This window comes from Eptatretus burgeri, chromosome 13, assembly GCF_056783735.1.
Source record: "Eptatretus burgeri isolate ZD-2024b chromosome 13, Ebu_testis_v1, whole genome shotgun sequence".
NCBI classification, from domain to species: domain Eukaryota; kingdom Metazoa; phylum Chordata; class Myxini; order Myxiniformes; family Myxinidae; genus Eptatretus; species Eptatretus burgeri.
Window position 1 is genome coordinate 83,241,513 of NC_140973.1, and position 15,986 is coordinate 83,257,498.

General features: G+C 41.9%; 1 protein-coding gene across 3 annotated transcripts in view; it reads right to left on the reverse strand.

Moving 5' to 3' along the window:
* The window catches only part of TRPA1 (transient receptor potential cation channel subfamily A member 1), a 211,056-nt gene that overhangs the window by 181,978 nt on the left and 13,092 nt on the right, over nucleotides 1–15,986 (reverse strand). Inside the window, exon 1 of one of the 3 annotated variants that reach the window (XM_085853400.1) lies at nucleotides 865–999. The exons of the other annotated variants lie outside the window; for them this stretch is intronic. The gene's annotated coding sequence lies outside the window, so the exon portion shown is untranslated. Of the gene's footprint in view, nucleotides 1–864; nucleotides 1,000–15,986 lie in introns of those variants that run through there. 3 annotated transcript variants of the gene reach the window in all.

The following is a 15,986-nucleotide window of genomic DNA, read 5'->3' on the forward strand; positions in this document are numbered from 1 at the left end:
CTTATACTGATGCTGATACCGACAATGATACTGATACTTATACTGACGCTGATACCAACAATGATACTGATACTGATACCGACAATGATACTGATACTGGTACTAATACTGATGCTGATACTGACACTGATACTGACACTTGTACTGACGCTGATAGCAACAATGATACTAATACTGATACTGACACTTATTCTGATGCCGATAATGATACTGTTACTGATACTTATACTGATGCTGATACTGACGCTGATACCGACAATGATACTGTGACTGATACTGATGCTGATACTGACACTGATATTCACACTGACAATGATACTGATACTAATGATACCGATACCAACACTGAAACTGACACTGATCCTCACACTGACAATGATACTGATACTGATACAAGCACTGGTCCAAGACACGTCGATTGATGATCATGTTGAATATCATATAAGTGTGTAGACAATCAGTAGGAAATGTATTCAATATTTATTTTTCTTCCCCACATCGTACATGGCGATGATTGTTGTTCTCATTTGGCCCTTCTTTCACGATATTGTGGTTTTCTCGTTCCTTGGATTTTAACATCCCTCGTAAAAGCATTATTCTATTTTGATGCAATTTGACATGACCGATGACGTATCGAATATATAATTTAAGTAATTCTGTGCATTTGTTCTTTATAAACACTCAGAAACCCAAACGTTGCGTCACGTTCTTGTGCATCCATTAAGTTTTCATCACCGGTGACAAACACCGGTTCATGATCTCGAACATGCGAGCTCTGAACGCATTCAATGTACAAAACACAAAAACAAATGGTTCCAAAGAAAATACAAGAGTGAGAAATGAAAGTTTGGGAAATCCACTCACAGGAGCGCAGATTTCAAGGTGTGCGCAACCTCGTGCTCGTGATGCCGTGCCGGGTCCGTGCGATGCACGATCGAGGTCTGTCCGAGGCTCGGTCGAGGAGTCACGTCCCTTTATATAGCACCTTGTGGCTCCGTGCGATGATGCAGCGCTGCCTGATATCTCTCTCTCTCTCTCTCTGTCTCTCTGTCTCTCTGTCTCTCTGTCTCTCTGTCTCTCTGTCTCTCTGTCTCTCTGTCTCTTTCTCTCCTTTCTCATTTTGAACACTGGAGGATTGAGTAAAAGTAAGAGCAGAACACAGATGCTCTAAATACAAGCAATGCATTGCTCTTGGACATCACGTTCAACAAGCATCTCCAACACAAACATAACATACACCACACATACACAACAAACATCATACAGACACCAGGTACAAACTAGAAGGGCACTCGGTGGAGCGTATACCTCCACCACGTAATGCCTGATCCACAAGAACATACCTGGCCCAATACATTTTTGAGATATTGTGCTTTTTATCGTTTTTGGCCCCCTCTCTCAATGGTGAAGAATCACTTTAAATATTAAATAATTCTCATATCCAGATCCGGATTCGGATCTTCATCAAACTCGAAACAATTCATCGTGGTCACACACCCAACGAGTCCACCAAGTTAAATCCGTATCCGTCCACAACTTTTTGAGAGATCGTGTTATACATCGGTATACCCTCTCTCTCAATGTTGAAGAATCACTTATAAAATTTGAGTCGTCGGATCCGGATCCGGATGTTCAACAAAATCGAATCAGTTCATCCTTGTCACACACCGAACCTGCTCACAAAATTACATCCGGATCCGTCCACAACTTTTTGAGATGTACTGCACACAAACAGACAAACAGACAGACAGACAAACAAGCCGGCAGCCAACATGGGTGGTCGCTATATAATTGCATGCTAGTCATACAGTTTTTGACCGATCGGGCTGAAAATTTTTGACAAAGAGGTTTATTATAGTGCGCATAAAAGCGCGGAAGGAGATTTTTGATTTTCAAAAAAATTATATATATATATATAAATATTTTTTGGATTTTTTTCATAAATTTCAAAGTCCTGTTGCTCGGCAATGGTGGTGTCCATAGCAACGGTGCCCAAAATCATACAACTAGATCCTGGTATGAACCTACCAGTCAAGTTTCATCAAAATCGGTTGACTCCTCCGGCCTCCAGAGCTGTCCATTACATACATACAGACAGATGATAAACCTGCGAATAACGGTAGTGTAGCGACCACCCAACAAACAGAGAGGGGTGAAACTATAACCTCCTTCACCTTGGGTGGCGGAGGTGACAAATATCACACACAAGCCTGGGACCGAGGGGACCGAGGGCCGCGTACATCAGTTTCAAGGGCAGTGAGGGCCAAGTCGAAAATGGCAGCTTACATGGGACGAGCTCAAATTTGGATTGAAGTCCTTGTCGGCCCAAGGCACTTCCGTTTCATAGGCCCTTTGGTGGATTAATTTTTACCTCCAGCACCGAAGGTGAAGGAGGTTATGCTTTCACCCCTCTCTGTCTGTCTGTCTGTCTGTCTGTCTGTCTGTCTGTCTGTGTGCAGGATATCTCAAAAGGTTGTGGACGGATCCGGATGAAATTTGGTGGGCAGGTTGGGTGTGTGACCATGACGCACTAATTAGATTTTGGTGAAGATCTGAATCCTAATCCGGATCCGGATCTGATAATTTTTTAAGTGATTCTTCACCATTGAGAGATCGGGCCAAAAACCATATACCGTAAAGCATGATATTTCAAAAATGTTTTGGGCCCGATACGTTCTATGTTGGATCAGGCATTACGTGGCGGAGGTACGCGCTCTACCGAGTGCCCTTCTCGTGATGAATGAATCCATTTTTATGGGAAGATGAGTGATAACAGTTATCTTGAACAAGCAGTGTACCCGCTTGCTGGGCGATCTTGTTCCAGGCATGCAACACATTCTTCTGACGCATACCTTTATTTGGGAGGTGTATAGGTAACTGACAGCTCTGTATACCCAAAAATATTAGCCTGGGTTATGTGCACAAACCAAAAACGTACCTATATACTTCTTATGATTCAAAACACCTCACTGTACTGGAAAACGTGGGGCCAGGAACACTGTACTGTACATGGTGTAGACTTGTAATACCAGGGAAAGCCTGGAGGTGGTGCTACATGATACACATTTACATGAAGAATTTACACCCCCCCCCCTCCCCACCCACTCATCTCTCCAAGACCACTGGCAGAGATATTAAATAAAATAAAAAAACACACCCATACATTAATTGCGGTCATGCTGATCCTATATAGCAAGTCTGGCTGTAATTGGCCCAGAACTGTAGGAGGAGTAGTGTGACACGCACACACACACACACACGAACACACACACGAACACACACAAACTGATCCATGAATTATAATAAGGACACCGTCATAAGGCATACTGTCGTGTTCTTTGAAACTGAATCTCGAAGGTTTAAGCCAAACAGCTTTGAGCAAGGTTTCGACGAATGGGAAACCCGCTCGAGCATTCAACAAACTTATCCAAGGGCAGGAGGTAATGAATACGTGGCTCACAGAAGGTAACATCTTCCTCATCCCAAAATCAGAGGAAACCCAACTACCTCACAAGTAGAGACCAAGAACCTGTCTTCCAAAAACCTCTTGATAGTGTTCCACCATCAAGGATGATACAATCCATGCAACTGTACAAGATCAACCCCCAAATAATCAAACACATTGAGAAAGCAATGGAACGATAGGAACACCACATTGATACTGCAACACTCAGAAGGAAAGCCCGAAATACCAGGAGTGAAGATACGTCACGAGATCTTCCAGGGTGACAGCCTTTTGCCCCTCCTGTTTTTCCTCGCCCTGGACCCACTAAACAACCTCATTAATGAGTAAGGACATAGATAAACCCTAACGCCGACTAAGAGAACTTCCAAAGAGACAGGAAAGGTGAGACATCTACTGTACATGGATGATTTAAAAGTCTTTGCACCAAACGAGGAAAAATTGGTAGAACAACTGAAATGAGTGAAACGGTACTTTGACGAGATTCAAATGGCATTTGGCCAAGATGAATGTGTCAAGTGCACATTCGTACAGGGTGAATCAACAAAAACAGACAACGTAAAAATAGACCTAGATACAACAATACAGGATCTAGACAACAAAGCATCATACAAATACCTTGGAGTTGAAGGCGGCCACCAAATATGTCACAATACAAACAAATGCTCAAAACATTTGCCAAAGAATGCTTGCGTAGAATGAGGATGATCCAGAAAACATACCTTACCTCAAGAAACAAAAATGAAAGCCATCAACCAGCTAGCAATACCAGTATTCCTATACAGCTGCGGAATAATAAACAGGCCACAAATAGAAATCAACAAACTGGGGATAAAAATAAAAACATAGGGCCGAGAACCCCTGGGTGCTCACCTGATAGCGGCTGGATAAGATAACCAGGGAACCACTGGTAGGCATGCACAACCCACAAAATATGTAACGGAGAAGAAAGCAAATACCTATATTGGAGGGGAACCCCCATACACCCCCCACAAGGCCCGATTGTTTTTTGAATGCCATGAACAAACTTTGATACATACAGGGTGATGAAGGTTGTGGTAAAGTTTCAACAAAATAGTATGAGTAGTTTCAGAGAAGTTGAAAGTATTTGTGGATGGATGGATGGACAGATGACGCGCCATCCACAAAGCTCACCAGAACTACGTTCCAGGTGAGCGAACAAGGAAACTCCTTACCATCCACCAAATGTTCTGCAAAATCAGTGTATCCTGAGAATGTACCTGCCGAGATGAGGAGGAGGTAGTGGCCTGATGGAACTCAATCAAGTGCACAGAATGACATCTGATAGATGCACGTGGTACGTGGTAAGGGAAGAGTATTGATTGTGGGGGATTTTAACTTGGCCGGGATAGAATGAGTCCAGGAACAGGGGAAAGGGCAGAGCGGATGAGGATTTCCTAGTTTTAGTCCAGGATTACTTTGTAACTCAGTTTGTAGATAAGCCCACGAGGGGGAGTGCAGTGTTAGACCTCCTTTTAAGTAACGATCCCAATATGGTGGAGGAGGTGGAGGTTGGGGAGCATTTAGGATCAAATGACCACAACATTGTATGTGCAAAGATTATGTTAAGGGTTAGAGTTCAGGACAGTAGGGAAAGGCTATTACATTTCAGGAAGGCAAACCTTGAGGGTATGAGGAGAGAATTGGGTGATGTAGATTGGGAGAAACTAACAACAGAACAATCAGCATCAGAGAAATGGGAAACCTTTAAGGACCAAATGTATCAAGTGCAGAGTAAGTACATTCCAATGAAGTGTAAAACTAGAGGCAGAAACAGACCAGGGTGGTTGAGTAGTGCGATAAGGAATGCTATTAAGGAGAAGCAGAAGGTATTTATTTGGTACTGGTTTGGGGAAGCAGAAGACAAAGGGTTAACATCCAAAATATAAGCCTCCCCTTGCCAAGGCGGTTAACACCACTCAATAAACGTCCTGTTGATTTAATGTATTGGCCTAACCGACCTTCCCATCTGAGCATCCGTCTCATGATGCTGGGATCCCGGAATTGTATTCCATTTGCCATGTTAATATGTACATCGGTTACTCATGTATTTGTCATAAAACGTGTTTGTGTGTGTTTACCCGATATTTGGGGTAAATAACCATATTGGAGATCCTGCCTTTTATCTGTGGAATAGTAGTATGGTGGACTCAATAAAAGCAATAAATGCAAGTTATTAACATCAATCTGATCTCAGCAGAAACAGAAACTGATAAGTACAATGAACATACAATGTGCAACACATGTACGAACGTACAACACAATGAACACACTATCCACACAATTACACAATTCTAGGAACGACGAACACAACCACTGAACCTATCATATGTTATATGTTTACCACAAACAGATAGGACAGGACAGTAATTAAATGAACTTTTTTTGCGTGTGTGTGTGTCGGTTTAAGGAGTTAAAGTGAAATTCGAGGAGAGGAAATTATTGAGCGATGGAACTCATCCAAGGTGTCGTTGGCCCCAAGAGAGGAAGTTTCGCGTGTAGGATAATCCGGATTTAAAAAATGCAATCTCATGCCGTGTAAGGGATCATCGGGTGTGGTGTGTTGTGCGTGAGGGAGAAAACACACCATATTTAGTACATAATAAATAGATAGATGTGTGTGTGGGGGGGGGAGAAACCACACTATATTTAGTACACTGTGTGTGTGTATCCTCCACAACTCCAAAACCATGAAACTTAGTGGCCCAAAATGTGGCATGCATCTTAAAAGATATACATACACATGGCCGTCCGTCTGTCTGGACCATACTCTGTACAGAGCATTGGTGGTGCCCAAGCAGTCTCCTTGGCTATCGGGCACAATCCTGAATGGGTCACCACTCCGACACAGTGTATCAGCAAGCCGGCACTCATTTTACCAACCTCAGAAGGATGGCAGACAGAGTCAATCGCACCTGGTATTAATTCAACAGCCGAGGTTTATAGTATCCTCTACCAAGATACATACCTTCATCCTTATAGTATGGGGAAAGGAACATCCCATCCCCAACTTTATTATTATTTTATATTTTCCCAACTCATGTTTCCTCACAATAACCATTGTATTTATTTTTTGAAAAACTTCTCGTAGGTGAATTCTGATGGATATAATTTCTCCATTGAAGGAAATCATCCGACTATCTTAATCAGTGATCCTAAAATGTACTCCGTATATGGTTTTTCCTGACACAGGTAGATATACAAGATTTTTTTGGTTCCATATTTAATTTATAATCAATTGGAGTGGAGCATGCACTGAATGAAAATACATGTATTGTATTTGTTCTTATTCCATCATTATTAGCACCATCAATCAAATCACAGTGAATTAATCCCGAATTTATACCTGAGCATATTTAAATGACATTATCACTGTAAAACGTCCCATTAGTTTCAATCTTTTAGAGGAGAAACCCAATAACTCTCTAAATGAGTTATCAATTGTGAAATCAACTTTGTAATTATTTTTAAGTCTAATTGATTTTGAAGTCTGTTTTTGAATATCTATAACAATATTATTTGGATCATCACCTTGTTCTTCCATAAGGTGAGCAATTTCGGAAGACATTTGGGAAATCTCGTATGCTCTGGGTGAAAGTAGTTTTGTATCCACTTCCTGGGTTATAACTAAACATCATTTTTCTCTGTGATATTAAACAGGGTGTTATAAGTTTCCATCGACAATAAAGATGCTTCGTATTATTTTGTGGGGTCAAGTTGTCATGGGTATGGGAATGAAGCCGTGTGATCACTCGTCGTGAAATTAAAACTGAAGTTTGTGCTTTTCATCTTATTTAATATGGGTTAAAATGTCTTTGTATTGACATTTATTAATTGCTTTCATCATCATTAACTGGTTTAAAATGGCTGATGCTTCACTAAAACAATTGTTGTTTCCAGCCGTCTTACTTCCTAACAGCAATAACAGTCTCTTCACCAATTGTGATGGGTCATTTGGAAGAAAGCTAACATGTTGCAAAGATATATTTGAACCAAACTTATTTAAAGCAAATATAATATGTTTCACCTTCTCATTCTTCTTACTTTTAACAGCAACAGAAACTCCATAATCAAGTTAATCTAGTAAATCAATATATAGTCAATCATCCTAATTTTCTGTGTTCAATGGTTCATCAAAATAACTTGAACCTTAGAGACCATCTTTTGTTCGAAGAAACATTAATCTGGGAGTTAGTTTAATGTTTGGTCGAGTAGAACTCAACAACATCAATTCATCATTAAATATCAATACCTTTGCATTAACTGGATTGAACTGCGCTGATTCTGCTGTTGGTATGAAACCAGCTAATGTTTTTGAATCTGTTGAATATTAATTTTTCTGAATAGCCTTCACAACATAATCAGGAGGTCAATGTACCTTTCCCAGCTCATGGAATAATCCTGCCTCATCATATTCTAATTCTCATGTATCTTCTCATTCTTGCTCTGTCATTTGACTAAAATCTTTCAGCATTTGAAGTTGTTCAGGAGTATATTATATTGGGGTAGAAACAGGGGTTTCTATCTTTTTTTTTGGTGAGGAGTTTTTAAAAGCAGTTTTTAAAAAATTATCGACTTTTCGTTCAAACACTTCTTCGCCCATTAGTTTTTGCTCAGTTTTTTCTCGATGTCTTCTTGTTGCTTTACAACTTTTGAAACAAACTTCTCATGTTCCTTAAACCTTCTAGCTCTTTCATTTGCTTCCATTTTCCGTATTTATTGATTGATGAATATCCTTCAGTATCTCATCTTGTTTGACCACAATATATTTATATTTTCCAGTTGTGCGTTTCATATTATCCTCAATTGTTCTAATGTTGAACAATTGTCTCTCCAAAAAATATTTGTGTCTATTGAATTTAGCTTTAATAAAATATAAGTATTCACATTATTTCTTGTTGAGTGATGAAGGAATTGAAAGTATGATTGGCAAAGATAAATGCAATTACAAGAACAATGTCTCCCTCTGGTGTAGAAGCTATCCATAACTGTTTGGTTTCTCTCATTTACACAATCATCAAATATAATAAGGTTCTTTTTTGATTTATCCAAATCTTGGGGTGAAGGTATATCATCCATCTTATCACAAAGATTACAAGATACTGAACGAGTGGTATTCTTTTTATATTTTTGAGTCTAACAAATAGTTTTGTGGTGTATTCACACATGTGGTCCTCATTACTGAATCATAATTCACTACTCTTTTTCTATTTCAAAAGACTGGTCCAAATTCGACCTTTCCCTCGTACCTTTTCTCCTCATCTGGCCGCCTCCCCGAGCTATTCTGCAATCCCCCACACTCTTTCAACAACTCTCCTTACCTCCACCCCCCTTGTCCTACCCTCCCCCTCCCCTCCCATCCCCTGCACCCAAAGCCTCCTCGCCTCCCTCTTCATTAACAGTGTGGATCTCAAATATTCGGGGCCTTCGCTCAAACCTTACAGATCGTTCCACACAGGTTGCCACTGACAAATCAGACATAATCTGCCAAACAGAAACTTTCCTCTCTCAAGACGTCTCTGACTCCCAAGTATCTCTCCCTGGTTACTCCCTTCTCCGGTATGACAGAACTGAGCCTTGTCCTGGTGGAGGAGTTGCTTTCTCCATCAAAGACTCTATTCCTCACTCTCCATGCACTGCCTTCACTCCCCCACACTCTCAGGAATACCTCTGGCTACGGCTTCGCCTCCACTCCCACCTCATGTTTAAATGTGTACTGGACCATCCAGCAAACAGTGATGACTCCATTTCCACCTCACTATTTGAAAACATGGACCAACATCTATCTTCTCATCTGGACTTTCTCTTCCTCATATGTGGTGACTTCAATTGTCATTATGCCACTTGGCTTGGTCAACTGTCATGGCACCGAGGCAAAAGCTTTCTGCGACTCATTGGGACTGACTTAATCGGTCAATTTCCCGACCCAGATCTCACCCAATGGAACTCTATCTCTTCTGGATCTGATTTTGACAAATTTCCCTGAAAATATCTGCTGTTCTTCCTCCGCTCCAATCGGTTCTTATGACCACGTCCTTGTCAAAGTGGACTCTGTCTGGCTGTTATCAGAAAACCACCTCAGCGCTGTCGAGTCTGGAATTTCACTCATGTCGACTTGCAGGGTTTCCCAGCAGCCATCACACTTCCAGACTGGTCTCCCATCGCTACTTTCTCCAACATCAACTCATCCTGGGAATTCTTTCAAGGAAACTTGCTCTCGCTCATGCACAGATTTATCCCCTCTCGTCTTCAGTTGTCCTACCCTTCCTCCCGCCCATGGTTCACTGAAGCTTGTGGTGAGGCAGTTGTCCTGAAAGAACTTGCCTTTGCCTCATGGATAGCAAACCCAACTGAAGGTAATCTCAGTTCCTTCCATAAAGCTCAGAACAAGTGTGTATCTACCCTCAGGAGAGCCAGAAAACAACATCTTTCTAATCTCAGGTCTGAACTCTCAAACCTCTCCCCTCCTCCAAGTCCCGGTGGTGTCTAATCAAATCTGTTTCTAGTGTATGTTCCCCCTCCATCCCCTTGCTTACCTCAAATGGCCGCACTGTCGATACTGCATGTCAAAAATGCTGAATGCCTAAACTCGGTGTTTGCAGCTAAATCTTGTGTCCAAAACCCATCACCTTCTGTACCCACCTTACCCAGTTGCACCCAACTGTCCCTGGACTCTGTCCTTTTCTCCTGACAAGGTGGAGAGCTTGCTGTCAAACCTCGACTCAGATTCTGCAACCGGTCCAGACGGCATCAGCCCACATGTCCAAAAACCTGCTCCTCTGTTCTTGCTCACCCTCTCTCTGTTCTATTCACCCTCTCATTTGCTCAAGGTCATCTGCCATCTGCTTGAAAATCAGAAAACATCACTGCCCTGCATTAAAGAGGTGCAAAAACAGATCCCTGCAACTGCAGACCAATCAGCCTTCTCCCAATCATCAGCAAGGTGATGGAATCCATCATCGCTTCAGACATCAAATCCTTCCTCGTCTCCAATGGCTTGATTTCCGATCATCAATTTGGTTTCAGACCAGGTCACTCCACCCTGGATATGCTGCTACTGCTCTCTCAACAATGGATGGAGGTCCTCAATGCTGGACATCAAATCAGAGCCATCTCCCTCGACATATCACAAGCTTTCCATATGGTCTGGCATCGCGCAATGCTCACCAAACACTTTCTATGGTATCCAAGGCAATCTCAATTCACAGCTCACAGACTTCCTCTCCTCTCACAGCCAACATGTGGCCCAAATGGAGTTCTTTCATCCCCTCTTCCTGTCCAGGCTGAAGTTCCTGCAAGGTGGCGTTCTGGGCCCTGTTCTTTTTCTGGTTTTCATCAATGATCTCTCCGACTCTCTGGAAAATCCTCTTTATCTCTTTGCTGATGACTCCACCCTCTGCCGTACCATCTGTCATCCCTCAGACCAGCAAGCAGCAGCTTCTTCACTCACTGCAGATCTGGGCTAAATCAGAAGCTGGTCCAACACGTGGAACATGTCTTTCAATCCGGACAAATCTCACACTCTCACTTTGTCTCTCCAAAAGGATGTTTGGAAAACCCCCCATATACTTTCTCAACAATCCTCTGGAAGAAGTCTTTTCTTTCAAGCTTATGTGTCTCAGTATCTGCAATGATCTTTCGTGGGAAAGACACATTTCCAACCTGGCCTCCAAAGCCAGTCGCCGACTGGGAATCCTCCATCGTGCCAAGTCCTTCCTCGGCCCACCTGAGCTCCTGTCTACATACAAAGCTTTCGTCCAGAGCCTGATGGAGTACTGCTCTCCCCTCTCGGGTGGTGCTCCTGCCTCCCACCTTTCTCGGCTTCACGCTGTGGAAACTAAGGCATTTCTGATCATTCACATCTCACGTGATGAGGCTGAGTCTTTGGACCTCTCACTCTCTCACCGCAGGCAGGTCGGTGGTCTTTCTGTCTTTTACCGTCTCCTATCCAGTCTCCCCCCCCCCCTGCTGTGACTGCGATTCGTCCCCACCACATTTCCGCCGGCCGCTCAAGGTCCGCCAACAACCCCCTTCTGGTAAAACTACCAAAATCATGAATCACTGCTCACCTTCACTCTTTCATTCCTATTTTTCCTGCCTTTGGAATAAACTCCATCACTCTGTTCAATCCCATTCTTCCCTCCAAGCCTTAAAAACAGCTGTTCACCACCACCTATCGTCCCCCTTCCAAAGCCTTGATCTTTTCTACCCCCGTTAATCCACCCCAAACCCACCTCCTTCAAATTCCCTGCTTTCCTTCCTGAAAGTCCCTGTAATGTCCATCTTGTGTACCACATGTTCTCCACCCCATCCCTCTCCCTTCCACAGATCTCCTAATCTCTCTGTTCCCCACTGTTTTGTCCTTGCCACTCCCACCCCTCTTGTCTCATGCCCCCCTTGATGTGCATTGTGTGTTAGCTCTCGTGCGAACCTCGACAAGGTATACCAAAAAAAAAGGGTGCATTATGTCTTCAATGTTACCATCATTTAATTTGTTTTGAAGTTTAAATGAACTGATAATGTCTTCTTTTTTAAGACCCACGTTAAAACTTTGTAAGAGCAATTGATACTCGGTTTGAAAACTTGACTTTGTGAAAATTATTAAATTCTCATAATCCAAAAATGTTGGAATAAGGAGCATCTTTAAGAGTAAACAAGTTTTTCCACATCTGCTTGAACTAACTATTGGACATCTTAATGAATGTGGTATATTTTTGTGGTTGTTAAATTTTATCTTTCTTTCCCCGACAGGTAAAAAAAATCATTCATTGATATATTTGGAAAGTAAATCATCTAATTTTTTTAACTTTCATTTGAAACTCTGGAGTTTATTCAAAGTTCAGGTTTGATTTCCAAATAATGCATTATTTTATTTCGATAATATCTTGTGTTCACGTTTTCTCTAAAATGACAATAGTGACTAATATAAATCTGTAATCTGTGGAACATAAACCTGATTTTATCAATCTCTTCCATTGTCAGGAAAGGTGTATTATCACCCTCACACTTTATATTAATTTCTCTTTTCAATCTTGCAAATTAATTCATTTTGCGTGTAATTTTGAAATAATTATGATCCATATATTTTTTGAGGTGAGTAATGAGAATACAATCACAGATTATACACTGTTTATAAGCTTCTAACTCTGCGTTTAATCCCATCCGTGAGTACATTGGACAACTCACAAATTGATTTGACGCCTTTGAGTTCCTCAAAACATAACGCTTCGGGATCTTGTATATCACTTGGATTTAGCATGTTAATTTAGATAGTATGCTTTCTTTTAAAATAATTTCATCCTCAAATAAATCATATTTTCAAATCAGCTTATTCTTCTGCTTCACCATCATCATTATTTATATCATCAGAGTATTCACTATCATCAGCATCTTCATCATCTATAAAACTACTTTCATAACTAACATTTGAACATAAGCTGTCAGTGTCATCGCTGACTTTTGGACCAAGTTCCTCACCAGCAAATTCATTAGTACCAGCAAATTAGTACCGTCATTACCGTCAGTACAAGTACCAGCAAATCATCAAACGTGTCATGACTCATTTATTAAGGAAAAACATTTATTATAAATTCTATATTAACATTTGTATCCAGATGGTAAAGTATTAATGCCATTCTCCTATCTATATATATATATATATATATATATATATATATATATATATATATATATATATATATATATATATATATATATATATATATATATATATATATAGATATTTATATATATATATATATATATGTGTATATATATATGTATATATATGTATATATATGTATATATATATATATATATATATATATATATATATGTATATGTATATGTATGTGTATGCGTATATGTATATATATATATATATATATATATATATATATATATATATATATATATATATATATATATATATATATATATATATATCTCATCAAATGCTCCCAATGCTTTCTTATTTATTTGTTCTCAATTTATCTGATGCTTATAACTTCTCATATGATTCATCTTCTTATACTGTTCTTTCTTTAAAAACTAAACAATCATAATAATGCTTTAAATTTATCATATCTTTGATTACATTCTTCTTTATCCCTTAAAACTTTTTATCACTTTTAGAACCACTACAATTGTAAGCATAAGTCTTTGCCCTAAATCCTTCAAATTCACTCATTATCTGCCCCTTCCCCCCAACTCATGTTTAAATTTTCCAATAACCTTTTTGTTTTTTGTAGAAATAGACGATTATCTTTTTCATAGTTGCTTGTGTCATAAATATTTATGTCTTTCATCATAGCCTCATAAACATCTTCTGTCTTGATATCCAATATAAAACTGTCTGTATCCATGTAAAGTAGATTAACTCTTTCATCATAGTTCTTCTTTAAGCTGTTGTGATTTTAAGCTGTTGTAGAAATAGTCATCCTGTTGCGAATCTGGAAGCCATGAGCACACAACATACAGGTCCTATAGATTGGTTACATCGGTAAGTAGGTGTTGCCAGTTAGCTCCCTTTTCCCTTGGCTAATGGGAATTAAATGGACGTGCACTGTGCGTTATTTTAATAGTTAGGATTTTTACACCCCTTATAACAACAAGAACACGCCTTCACCTCGCTTCCTCACACCGACGCCATTGTATACGTGCGTCCGACCACGTACGTGGGCAGAGTTTCCCCGGCCAACAGAGCTCCAACTCCGCCCCAGAGAGATGGAATGGTCCCCATGACCAATGAAAGGCGAGACGTCTCAGACATCGACTTTCTCACGAACCCTCAACCAAGGGGAGGCGTGAGACACCACAGACATTGACTTTCTCACGAACCCTCAACCAATGGGAGGCATGAGACACCACAGACATCGACTTTCTCACGAACCCTCGACCAATGGGAGGCGTGAGACACCACAGACATCGACTTTCTCACGAACCCTCAACCAAGGGGAGGCGTGAGACACCACAGACAGCGTCAGGGGTGGACGACAGCGTCAGGGGTGGACGACAGCGTCAGGGGTGGACGACAGCGTCAGGGGTGGACGACAGCGTCAGGGGTGGACGACAGCGTCAGGGTGGACGACAGCGTCAGGGGTGGATGACAGCGTCAGGGGTGGACGACAGCGTCAGGGGTGGACGACAGCGTCAGGGGTGGACGACAGCGTCAGGGGTGAGCGTCAGGGGTGAGCGTCAGGGGTGAGCGTCAGGGGTGAGCGTCAGGGGTGAGCGTCAGGGGTGAGCGTCAGCGTCAGGTGTGAGCGTCAGCGTCAGGGGTGAGCGTCAGCGTCAGGGGTGAGCGTCAGCGTCAGGGGTGAGCGTCAGCGTCAGGGGTGAGCGTCAGTGTCAGGGGTGAGCGTCAGCATCAGGGGTGAGCGTCAGCGTCAGGGGTGAGCGTCAGCGTCAGGGTTGGGCGATTGGGTTTGAGGTGCCAGAGATCGACTCGTCTGGTCTGTTCGGCTTGGCAGCGATCAGGTTCGAGGTGCTGGAGATCGACTCGTCTAGTCTGGTCGGCTTGGCAGCGATCAAGTTCGAGGTGCCAGAGATCTACTCGTCTGGTCTGGTCGGCTTGGCAGTGATTGGGTTTGAGGTGCAGGAGATCGACTCGTCTGGTCTGGTCGGCTTTGCATTGATCGGGTTCAAGGTGCTGGAGATCGACTTGTCTGGTCTGGTCAGCTTGGTAGTGCTCGGTTCATCGCTCGTCTCATTCACCTGGCGTCCGATGCTTTTCCTCCATCCCTGGTGCTTGAAGTGACATCGTGTTGCGGATACGCGTCCCGTCGAGCCGGATCGTCGAAGACCACACGAGGTGGACAGGTCCAAATGCAGGCTCTGGTCTCCAGCTCCCTTTCCTCGAGCTGGAAGACTTCAATAAAGACCATTGGGGTCCACTTCTGTGTGTGTGTGTCTGTGTGTGGGCCCGTCTTTAAGTAGCAACTGTTAAATAAGTGCCTTGTACATTATTTGCATTTCATTTCTATTAGTTGTGATAACTCTGCTTCTTATGTGCTCCCTCCTTCCCCACCTATTATAAATAAACTTTATTATATATAAAGTTAAATATATCAGTTTGTTTTTGTGTTTCTTTTATTGGTTTAACATCTCTCTGGGGCGGAGTCGGAGCTCTGCTGGCCGGGGAAACTTCACCCACGTATGTGGTCAGATGCACGTATACAGTGGCGCCGGTGTGAGGAAGCGAGGTGACGGTGTGTTATTGTTGTTATAAGAGCTGTAAAAATCCTAACTATTAAAATAACGCACAGCGCAGGTACATTTAATTCCCATGAGACAAGGGAAAAGGGAGCTAACTGGCAACACCTACTTACCGATATAACTGATCTATATGACCTGTATGTTGTGTGCTCATGGCTTCCAGATTCGCAACACGCACCCTCCCCTTTTTACAGACTCGTCCCGAGTCGACAAATTTTCGTGTGACCAGAATGTGTAAGTTCTCCCCGAGTACGATTTACCTACAGATCCCTGAGCGACATTTTTT